We start from the raw sequence: 12,575 nt of genomic DNA on the forward strand, positions 1-12,575 counted from the left end.
CCCTCCTTCACCGCCGCTTCCCGGGAGAGTCACAAAAACGCCGCCATCTCCTCTGGGCGTTAGCCACGTCCCCTGCTCCCCCGATTTTATGATGCTTAAGGTCAAAGATTAACTTTTTAAGACACACATATGAGAACTCTCTTTTTTTGTAAATGCTCCCTCTCTTCCTCCTCCTTCCTTTCCCCCCACCCACAAAGGACGGAATTGCCCACTCTTCCCTCCTTCCTCCCCTTTTGCTGGATGCCATTTTGTTGCATTCCTATGAACCCTTCGGCTCATCCCCGTCCACCTCTAAAACAGCCAAAGATCCAAAATAATTTGCTATTTTCCTGCCCCTTTCTGAGCCCTCTGTTTATGTCCAAGGGAAATAGTGGAGGGTCTTATACCTGCCCCTCAGACAACTCTGTAAGGAGTACTTGAGCTTTGTGAATGTCTGAAAAAATATAGAATTTCCCTTTACCCAGTACTTTGAGTTTCAACTGCTGCACAATTGCTGCTTGAGCACCTCTCCCTTTGAATGAATCGATAATTTTGACAACATTTTTCTGCCTGCGTGCAGAAGCTGCGGACATGTCAGAGAATATTCTGAACTGCTGAATGTAAGCTTTGGAAAAGGATCTTTTTGCAACGGCAGCAGTTAAAATTCTTTCTTTTATTCTGCAGTCCGAGAAATTCAATAATATTGTATGTGGATATTTAGCATTGGGTTGCCTTTGTGCTGGGACCCTGTGGGCCCTAGTTATCGTCAAGTCCCCTGGGAGATCTGGTATTATTTTCGTAAGTAATGATCCAGACCATTCAACAACTTCCGTACTTTCTGATCCTTCGATGATCCCCACAAGTCGTAAGTTAGAGCAACGGTTATAGTTTTCTAAATCCTGGAGTTTCTGCTCTTTTTGACTTTTGCTTCTACTCACAGCTGTCATTTCTTGATTTACAGCTGAGAGTTTGTCCTGCAAGTCTGAGATAAGAGTTTCAGCCTCTTCCAAACTCTTCTGTGTATTTGAAATATTTTCTTCCAATCTAGCCAGTCTTTCATGCAGCTAAGCAATCTCCATCGCCTGAGATGCTTTGAAATCGCTGATCTCATACAGTATGGTAAGTAGTATTTTTTGGGTTGATGCTTCTTTCCCTTTCTGCTCTTCTCTTACCATCTCAGACCTTGCCTCCACTGTACTTTCAATGCTTTCAATCGTTCCTTGCTCCCCACTTGGTGGGGACGGTGTGGTCAGTGAAAGGCTCTCTATACCTAAGGTACTTTTTAAGGGGAGGTATGACTGTACAGGCATTTTGTAGAGAGTTTAGAACACCTTGTGTTACCTAACAAGCTACGTCTCCATTGTGGGTCTGCAATATATCTTTAGGCTTACTCACAGTCTGAGGCTTTGGAGGTTAAAAAAAAGAGAGAGCATTGCTTTGGACTGAGTAGAGCTTTCATATTTGCTTCCATATTTACATTCCTGGTCTCTTCACTTATGCTTAGGGCTAAACTTCTGCACGCCCCAATCTGACCAACAGGCCATTTCCCGTTTTTCTGTGGGCTGTTTTGTGTCTCCAGATCCGACATGCACTCCTCATCCTCTGATGAATCAGTGGGATTTTTCTGCCCATGCTGTTTCCCTTTCTCAGTTCTCTCAGCTCGCGACTTGCCCTTCAGTTCCATCTTCTGTTACATAGTTTTATGGCCTCCTACCTCTTCTGTGAAAAGCAGCTGTGGTGATGCCTTGCCCGTGGCCATTATTATGAAATCATTCAGAGGTATTAAAGAATGCTGTCAAGTTAGGTGAAAAACATGTATGCTTGATCATTTCAGCTGCCACTTATCGGTTTTCATTTGTCCTTACACTTGTGAAATAGTGAGACAGAGTCAATTGTGCTCACTTCTACAATCAAATGCCTTTGTGCTGAGAAGTATGGTCTTACCAAAGTTGATAAAATGTCTTCTTGGTTCCCCTTTCCTGTCTGTGTGCAAATATGGAATAAAGGTAGTATGTCTCTCAAAAGAAGGCGTGAAGTATTCAGTAGTACTCTCACTTTAGGAGTCTACTTGGGTAATATGAGAACTGCCTTGTACCAAGTCAATGTTAATAAGTAGTCAAGATAGCTAGAGAGTCCATGTACTGTGTATGAAAGCACAAACATGCCTGTCATGTTTTTCCAAAATGCAGATGATGAAAGTCCAGTATCGTAGGGAGTATTGCATCTCTATCCAATGGGAAAGGTCTGTCTCAATTAAGAAAAGTAGCAAGATGAGTGTGCTTGTCACTGACAGACTCCTGGAGAGTTGAGGTAAAGCAGAAAAGGCCCTCCCTACTTCGTCCTCAGATGGCATGCGTTGGAGCCTGGTTAGGTGTTCCCTGGTTCTCATTAGAAGAGGGCAAGTAACTCTTGTCTGTCATCCCTTGCAAAACTGATGTAGTCCCCTGCTGGCCCTTGACTCTGTTACACAATGTAGTGCCTTTGTCTCAGCAGGGGCTGTGGTCTCATGTGCAGCTCTGATGAGGGTAATGGCAGGGCCCGTGCTCCCTTCTCGCAGACTATGACGAGTCTCAGCTGACCAGAAGTGCCTCACACATGGCCCCCTGAGGTTCACTGCTCCATCTCCCACGGGCAACGCACTGAGTACTGGACATGTGGGCCTCACGGCAGCCAGAGCTTTACACAGAGGGAATCATCTTCCTCCATGGCCTGACTCTGCCTCCCTGTGCATGGGTTCTAGATTTCACCAGTGCTCCTGGCTCTCCAGCTGAGTCAATCTTCAAGCTGGCGCCCTGTGCTTGGGTTTTAGATTTTACCTGTGCTCCTGGTTCTCCAGCTGAGTCCAGCTGAGTCAATCTTCAAGCTGGACACAGAGTTCATCACCTCCGAAGCTTTCTGTTTGTTGCATCTCTTTCCTCGCATCCTCATAGCTCTTGAAAGAATTTCCTTGCATCCTAGGAATTCTTCATCCACTTCCATCACTGTCTTTAGACCAGTTTAGAGATTAGGTAGGGCAAGTTATATTTATTTGTTTTGATTGTGAAATTGTTGTTGGATTTTAAAACTGCCCCATGCTTTAACATACTGTAATTTTCCCTTGTCATCTGAGTTTTACTCTAAGAAGTGGTTGTTGGACCTTCACAGAGGTTGCACAACCTGAGAACCATTGTTTTTGTTTAGTCCTCAAGTTGTTGAGCTATAACATAGGAATAGGAACAGTCTCACTTAAAATTTTCTTGATGCTAGCAAGATAAAGTACTGAGCCATTCATAGTTAAAACATTGTCTGTTTAATGTAATTTATCTGTTGGTAGAGTGATAGTTGGGTCATTCTTCAATTTCTTTAAAATGTTGACATTCTACAGAATGTTGATTTCTGATTCCTTCCCTTCAAAACACTGCCACTCGCACTGTTAATAATTGGCACTCCAAAATGAGCTGAATGGTCTGCTCGGTTGATAAATGTATTTGAAATGTTTGTTGACTGCCACATTAAAAGAAGTGCTGCTCATGTTCAAAACACTCTTTTTGGATTTGTAGTTTTCCACTCAAATTTTAAGAGCACAGTCCACTTGTGCAAAACGCTACCTCAAAAGCTGATCTCATCCCAAAATAATATGATGTGCTGTAATGGTGTAATTTTGGCAAATTTTGTTACACGAAATTACCACAAATATGCTAACAATGCCGATATAAATACAATTTCACTCAGAGCAACTTCAAAGAAGCTATGAGAAATGTGTTCGTAAAACGTATATGCAGGCAGAAGATTATGAATAATTGATTTAAAGCAAGGGAAGGGTTTCCGGATGGAGGTCGAGCTCTCCGAGCCCATTGTAAGCCACCCGGAAATCGAAGTTAGATTCCTTTCCGACCGAGCCGATCGGAATGGCTCAGTTGGAAGGAATCCGGCCGGCATGTTCTGATGCAGATGGAATCGTAGCCCTTCAGTCTGAAATCGGAATTGGCTCCTTAGTATTTAAATAGGATGCCAGACTCTTAAAGACAAAAGGGGATAGGACTGAGGGTGATCCTCACGTATTTTTCATTGGTCAAGACAAACAGCATAATGAGCTACAGCCTTCCATTAATTGATTGGAGCTTTGCAGATTGGAAGGGCGGGTGGTCAACTGACCAAGTAAGAGACAGAGTAGCATTGGAGCAAAATTTGTGTTTACAATGTGAAAAAGAAGAACACTTTGCTAAGGAATACCCTTCAAAACCTACATCAACCAAATCAGTGGCAATGACACTAGATGTGACTATTGACGTTCAGGAAAACAATAATACCTGACAATAGGTGAGAAAATTATGTTGAGAGCAAACTCAATCGCCTAAGATGAGGTGATAGATCTACCTAGTCTTAAGAAAGGGCAGTATATGGCTCAAAACTGACTTATATTGTGAGTAATTCACACATGTAATTTACTCTTACGTTTTTTATTAACTTTACTAATTTTGGCTATTCACAAAATCTGAAAATAAATTTCCGCAAAGTGTAGACTTACAATCCATTTCTGCCCTATAAAGGGCGGGGACCCAAATGTAAGACTGTAAGTTACTGCTGCCAAAAAGAAACAGTACTACTTCCAGAACCACACATAACCGCTGGCAATGCAACTTCCTTCTAAAGGAAGTAATGGAGGTAGGAACTCAAAATAAAGTCCTTTAGGATATAATCTTAAATTAAATTATGCAAATTGTTTAAAATATAAATAATTTTAATTTAATGTTATAAAGATATCTAAAAATTAAACATATATATTATTTAACCATACAATCTTTTTTTAAAAATCATTTATACATTAATGTCACTATGATTTTTTATAACATATAATTAACATACCTCTAGTAATTCCATACATCACGTTCAATAATTGTTCATTCATACTAAAAAAATGAATTTTTCAATGTATACAGGAATTTATTTTAAAATTTAAACTTCAGAAAAAGAATTTAAATTTAGCCTGATGCATTTCAAATTACTTAAAATTGTAATTCAAAATGAGGGGCCTCATTAGTATGGCGTTCTGACCGCCACCAACAGAGCATCGGTAGTGGTCCGACCGACATCCAGCCGTGCGGTCCCACGTCGTATTATGATGCAATCGGTCGGATTGCATTGGTCGGAAGGGCATTCGACAGGGCTCAGATTGAATTCCCTACAGTAGTGGTGTTGCTTGTGCAAGCACCGCCGTAGGGATTACGATGTCCCTTTCCGACAGACTTTTCATGGTGGTCTAAATGCCATGGAAAGGCTTTCGGAAAGGGACTTTTGGGTCCCCTAGTAGGTACCTCGTCCCCCTTGCCACTCCGTATCGAGGCCAGGGGGCACCAATAGTTCCCCCAACCCAAATATCCATACCTCATAACAAATGTCATGTACTAATCAAGAGCAGGTAATGCGTATAGATCTCCCCATAAAAACCAACACTGGCAACTATTCAATGAATTATTAGGCAAAAAAATAAAACAAATTGCAGCATTATGATTTTATTTTAGTAATCCTTCAGATAAATTGAACCAGCACCTCCTTTCTAATACCTTTCTAAGTTGCCTGAGCACTAAAAAATGCCTCCCAAGTTTCTACAGGTGGTTTCTTGCCCACATACTAGATGAACACACACTTATTTCAGTTAGCTTCTGTACTTTGAGAAGGTCACTGTCTGAGTTATAGTTTCCAAGTTGGTTCTGAAGAGCAGATGGCCTTTGCTAGACAAGTTTACAGCTCAGCTGGTACAAACCAATCTCTCTCTCTTCTTTTTTTCAATCGCAACTTTCAAGACAAAAAAACTCATTTTTATAACATTTAATTGGATATGTGTTATTCTTTATACACTCAATCTGTTAAATGATAGCCTCTAAACTGTCCCTATATTTCATTGTATATATGCGACAAATTAATTCTTTTAAAGTGTGTTTGTTCTTGGTCTTTTTCATCTCATTTATCCTCAGGGGCTTCATTATCCACCCCCCAGCAATTCCCCACACCCGGGCACCTCTATCACCCTATTAAACACTAGATCGGCAGTTGCGCACCAGCAGGAGATATTTAACCTCCTTGACAGCGACAGCCCCGACATACCGTGTTTAACGGAGACATGGTATCGTCCTGATTCCCAACCTAGTGTCTTGGCGGCCCTTCCGCCCTCTTACTCCATCCTACGAGCTGATCGACCTGATGGCAAAACCGGTGGTGGGGTTGCCTTAATCTTCCGTGACAACCTCCGGTTTCAAACACTAGCATCCCCCCCTTTACTTGCAGCGGACTGCTTGGTTGCACGCTCTACCTTACCCAAATCCCCTGTCACCTGTGTGTTGGTATACCGCCCTCCCCACACTCCTTCCCAGTTCCTTCCTGCTTTCCAAGAATTACTGGCCCCTCTAGTGGTCAATAATTCTACCGTACTTGTGCTTGGCGATTTTAATTTCTGGCCCAGTGATCCCTCAGAAGACCTCACATCCAAGGATTTTACTTCTCTGCTATCAAGCTTAAATTTTGTTCAACACGTCCGTGCCCCAACACACGTTCGGGGCCATATATTAGACCAAATATGGACCCTTAACTTACCCACCACTAACCTGTCCATCGCCCCCTGCGTATGGTCCGACCATCATCTTCTGTCCATTTCCCTGGACCTGCGCGTGCAAAATGCCCCACATGGCTCTAAAACCCTTTGGGCTAGAAGCTGGAATCGTGTTGATATTTCCGCCTTCTGCGAGTCCTTAACTGCCACCTGCCCTGATCTCACTGACACACCTCTTCAACAGCAACTGGCCACTTTGGACAGTTGGCTAATCCACCTTCGTGATAAAAAGGCCCCTTTGAAGAAGGTTACCATCAATCATCATCACCATGCCAACAAGTGGTTCACTCCTGCTCTGAAAGCACTCAAGCTAACGGTCCGTCAAGTTGAACGGGCTTGGAGGCTAAAATACTGCTCTGCTAGTAAAATTAATTATACCACCCTACTATCAGAGTATAAAAAAGCCATCCAAGCGGCCAAGAAAGATTACTTTTCTCAACGCATTCTGGCAGCAGAATGCCAGCCACGTGAAATCTTTGCTACAGTCCACGAGCTAGCCTTATCAGACAGGCCTTCACCTACAATCACACCCTCCCAGTCATTGTGCAGCTTACTGAATGAGTTTTTCATTGAGAAAGTTGCACAAATAAAAGCACGTATTCCTCCTCCATCAAACTCTTTTTCAGATTGTCCCCCGCCACAGAACACCCAGTGTCTCACTTACATTCCAGAGCTAACCAATGAGTCTCTGCCCCCGCTCCTTAAGCGTGTAAAATCTGGGTCTTCCTCTGACACGTGTCCGGCCCGTATTTTGGCCCAGGTGTTCTTGGCTTGTCCCGCCCCCGCTCTCACTGTCTTAAATAATACCTTCACTAAAGGCCTAGTCCCCACCCCATTTAAATCGGCCACCATCATCCCCATTTTAAAGAAGCCTGGGGCTGACCCTTCTTCCCTAGCCAACTACCGCCCCATATCCCTGCTTCCTTACTTGAGTAAGGTGGCGGAGGCACACGTGTCTCAAATTCTGAGCACCTTCATTGAGGACAGCAATTATCTGGTCCCATGTCAAGCCGGCTTCCGACCACGACATTCAACCGAGAAGGTGGTGATTTCGGTCATGGACCAACTCAGGGAAGGACTCAACACCAACACCTCCAAGATTCTGGTCCTATTGGACTTATCCGCCGCCTTTGACACTGTGGACCACGACTTCTGTTATCACGTGTCAGGGCGGCGGGGATAGGGGGGCTAGCATTAGCCTGGGTCGAGTCTTTCCTGAAGGACCGCACCCAGACTGTCCATCTTGGCACCTTCTCGGCCCCTCCACGTAATGTCAACTGTGGTGTTCCCCAGGGGTCTGCTCTCTCCCCTTTACTTTTCAATCTTTATGTTTTTCCACTGGTGTTTGCTTTACAGAATATGGAGGTCACTGTATATAACTATGCAGATGATCTTCAACTCATTTTTGATCTTTCTTCCCCTTCAGGGGTTGGCAGTTTCCAGTCCGTCATGCTATTTATCCGAGACTGGATGAACATCAATCAGTTAAAACTTAACCCGGATAAAACAGAACTGGTAGCGACGGGCGGTGCTGCCAATCCCTGGTCCCCCTCTTTCCGGCCCCCGTCACTTGGACCCCCTCCTCTCCCTTCTTGTTCAGTTAAAACCCTCGGGATTATGCTCAATAACCAATTAACCCTCCATTCACACATTAACTCGGTGGTTTCCTCTTGCTTCTTCACACTACGAGTTATTCAGAAAGTTGCCAGATTTTTTTCCACCTCTGCACTAAAGCTGATCCTTATGGCCATGGTCCTGTCAAAGATTGACTATGGCAGCATCATTTATAACGGAGCTCCTGCTTATGCTTTGCAGCGCCTACAGTTAGTACAAAACCAGGCTGCTCGCCTGGTCTTCGGCCTGTCGAGGTCCCACCATTCGACCCCTTTGCTTAGGAGCCTACATTGGCTCCCCATAAAACAACGAGCCAGGTTCAAGTTAGGGTGCTTGACTTTTCAAGCAAGAGCAGGCACAGCCCCTGCTTTTATCAACTCTGCAATCTCTCCCTATGATCCTTCTAGGGACCTCCGCTCCTCTAGCCTAGCCTTACTAACTACGCCCCGGTTCAAAAAGAAGCGGGCAGGGGGGCAGAAGTTTGCTGTACTTGCACCCACCTTTTGGAATGACCTCCCCCTACCTTTAAGACTCTCTTCCTCCTACATGGAGTTTCGGAGGTCACTAAAAACGTTATTATTCCAGCAGGCCTTTGGTACCTAGCTCTCCTATTACTCTCACTCAGGGACCTCACCAGCGCCATGAAACTGATTCAGTGTACGTGCGCTCTATAAGTATTTTTAAATTCAAAATTCAAATCTTTCCAATGATCTGTAATAATAGACCGTGGCACAGAAGGCAATCTCATATGGAACCGAGGATTCCTGTCTACCTAATAGTTGTCTAAACAAACTTGAAAACTCTTTTCTTATTATTTTGAAAAGATCAGACCTTGTTACGAATGATATGAAATGCAATGATTATCATGATTGCAACACTTGGGTTGAGATCAGCAAGTAACGATGAAACACTATAAAACATGGGATTTTCTAAAAACTGAAGACTCCGAGGAATCATCTGTAGATCAGTCCACATCAACTTACCTAGAAAGACCTGAAAATGCTTTTCTGCAAATCTGGCAAAATCAAGGGGATTGGCTTAGGTCAATCTCAGCATATGTTCTAACCTAGAATGCACTGATACTGTCAAATATAAACTACTTCTCTCAATTCATCGGAATGGCTCGGAACATTCGGCTCCAAGGTATACTGCCCCCACAAAAAGCCCTACCAACCCAGTGCATTTCGGAAAGCTAGAAAACCAGTGCAATCTAAAGTGGGATGGCTTGCATCAACCCAGTTTTGTTATATTAGCTTAGCAAGTCTTTTGTTGATGGCGTTTTTACATGATTCTGATTTTGGATTCAGATGTGGCCTTGATAACTTTTGTAAAAATAAAGTTATAAACTGCATTGTTGGAAATGGCCCTTTTTGCAGGGTCAACCCCAAGCATTTTGCCTTCCTATTCTTCTTTTTCCTGAATTTATTTTTGTTGTCTTCAGGACTCTGGGCACTTTACCACTTATAAACAGTGCTAAGGTTATGTTATGTTATGTTACTGGCATTTATTGTGCGCACAGCTGCTCCAGCAAAGGAGTGTCCTGGCGCCTGACAAGGAAGCCACACAACATAACTGATGAGATGGACATTAGGAAGGGAGAAGACTACGGGAACAGAAGAGTCTTGACAGCCCTACGAAATGAAAGCAGGTCAGCGAGGGTCCGGGTTTCAAATGGAAGGGCATTCCACAAGGCAGCAGCACGCACACTAAAGGAGCGTCCCCCAGCTCGACTGCGTTTGAAACGTGGGACTGCTGCTAATTCACGGTCCGAAGAACGTAGAGAACGACCCGGAATGTAGGGACACAAAAGGTTATGAAGTATCTGGGCAGAGGAACCTTTTAGGATCTTAAAGGACATACAAAGCACTATAAAGTGGATCCTCTGCCTAATTGGTAGCCAATGAAGAGCACGCAGGGTGTGGGAAACAGGACAGAACCTAGGAAGGCCTACAACTGCTCTGGCAGCTGCATTTTGCACTCGCTGGAGACGGGTGAGCTCGACCTGGTTTAACCCTATAAAAAGGGAGCTGGCATAATCAAGCCGAGACAACACCGTCGCCTGTACCACAGGTTGACGGGTCGAGGCATCAAAAAATTTGAGTGCAGGTCTCAAATTATGCAGGATGCCAAAGCAGCAAGCCGCAATCCTTTTAGTGTGGCATACAAAACTAAGAGTAGGGTCCAACCACACCCCAAGATTTTTTATGTCCGAGACCGGAGTAGGGGTGGGACCCAGCTCAGCGGGCACCATGTATCGCCCCGAAGTTCCATCTGTTTGCCGAAGACCATAATCTCTGTTTTTTTGGCATTCAGTTGGAGACAGTTGGACGTCATCCAACTGGCCATCGCCCGTAGTCCGTCCCGGAATCTTGGGGCCTCCACCCCAGAATCCCCGCTGATCGTGAACGCTAGCTGAGTATCGTCCGCGTATGACACCATGGTCATACCGCAGTGCTTTACGACCTCAGCCAGCGGCCTCACATAAAGATTGAACAACGTGGGACTCAGCGAGGATCCCTGCGGGACCCCAAGTGTCAGAGGATGGAATTTGGACTGATGGGGCGGGACAGCCACACAGAAAGAGCGGTCCGCCAGAAGCGATCAGAACCACTGCAATGCGGTGCCAGTCACGCCTGCCTCCTCGAGTCGCTGCAGAAGGATCCCATGCGAGACGGTGTCAAAGGCGGCACTCAGATCTAATAAAACAAGCGCCGCCGTTTGACCCGCATCGAGCACCGCCCGCAAATGCTCTACCATCAATAAGAGAGCTGTCTCCGTACTGTGGCCAACTCGAAATCCATTCTGTGTATCATCCAGAACGTTAGTGCGCGAGAGATGGTCTGAAAGGGCGATGTTGACATGCGCCTCCGCGACTTTAGCTGGCCAGGGGAGAAGCGATATCGGGCGATAGTGCTCCGATTTACTGGGATCGAGAGATGGCTTCTTCAATATGGGCATTACTACTGCCTGCTTCCACTTCAAAGGTACCAGGCCTGACGTAAATGAGATGTTAATCAAATCGCAAACTGGCAGGAGATTAGAGGGTGTCAAATCTCTAAACATTGCTGGCTTGAGCGGGTCTGCCGGAGACCCCGACTTAACTTGAAGGGCCAATGTCTTAAAAATCTCTGGTGTAAGGCAGGGGAAAGAATCTAAAACCACCTGTCTGGGAAGACTATGCAGCCCGGCGCCTGTATGCACGGCCGTGGGAAAGGCTCTATAGATGGTATGAACCTTCTCCAGAAAAAATGCCGCCAGCGTTTCACAGTGTGTGTTAGAGCCAATAACGTCCACAGAGGGCTTTTTAGCCACAAGGTCCTTGAGAGCTTTAAAAATGGTTTTAGATGGGTTCCGTCTGTTGCGGAATTGCCCGGGCTCTGCAGACAGCTCGATGATAGGACTTGACGGTAGCCATATAGATGGCTTTTTTATTGTTGTCATAAGTTTTCCGCCAGTCTCTCTCTGCGCGTCTGCAAGAGCTTTTCAACGCACACAGTGTACCATCATACCAAGGACTTGAGTCACGTGATCCACACTTGCTCGATGTCATTGGAATAAGGTCGAGGGCTCTGGTAACCCATTCGCAAAAACCGTCATAGCCAGATTCCACATTCTCCACTGGGCCCAGTGGGTCTTCGGAAAGAAGACGGTGGAGGTCTTCCAGTTTTAATTTACTCCAACTCCAACGACGTCTGAGCAAGACTCAAGTCGAGGGCTTCAAAGGAGACTCAGGCAGTGGACATTGGATAGTCACCAACGAGTGGTCTGTCCAAGACATGGGAAGAGGAGAGGCCACCCATACCTCTGCTAAATTTGAGAAAAAGGGGTCCAGAATATGTCCACCGACATGGGTGGAATCCGAGACCAATTGAAGCAGTTGAAGGGCCTCAAGATCGGCCACAATACCACTCACTGCAGGCAGAGCCAAGGTGTCAAAATGGAGATTCAGGTCTCCTAGAATAGAAAAATTGGCACACCCTACTGCCAGCGAAGTAATGGCATCGGGGAGGGCCTCCCTAAATGCCACATCGCTGCCCGGTGGACGGTAGATTAGCAGGCCTGAGAAGGTAAAGTGGGGTGTAACCGAAACCTTAAACAGGGCGCTTTCGCAGCCCGCGATGTTTTGAACTCTCCAATCACAAGGGTAACAGGATTTGACGGCAAGCGCTATTCCTCCACCCCTAGAAGAACGATTGAGCGTATAGGTTGAGTACCCAGATGGAAAAGCCAGATTAAGAACAGCTGTGTCAGATTCCTGAAGCCAGGTCTCTGTCAATACAAAAAATGTCAGGAGGCTCCTTTCCAATAAGGTCGGCTATATCCTGGTAATGTTTAACCAACGACCTCACATTCAGGTTCCAGATGGTAATGTAATGCGAGGGGTATTTACTACCAG

This window comes from Lissotriton vulgaris, chromosome 3_2 (assembly GCF_964263255.1).
Source record: "Lissotriton vulgaris chromosome 3_2, aLisVul1.2, whole genome shotgun sequence".
NCBI classification, from domain to species: Eukaryota; Metazoa; Chordata; class Amphibia; order Caudata; family Salamandridae; genus Lissotriton; species Lissotriton vulgaris.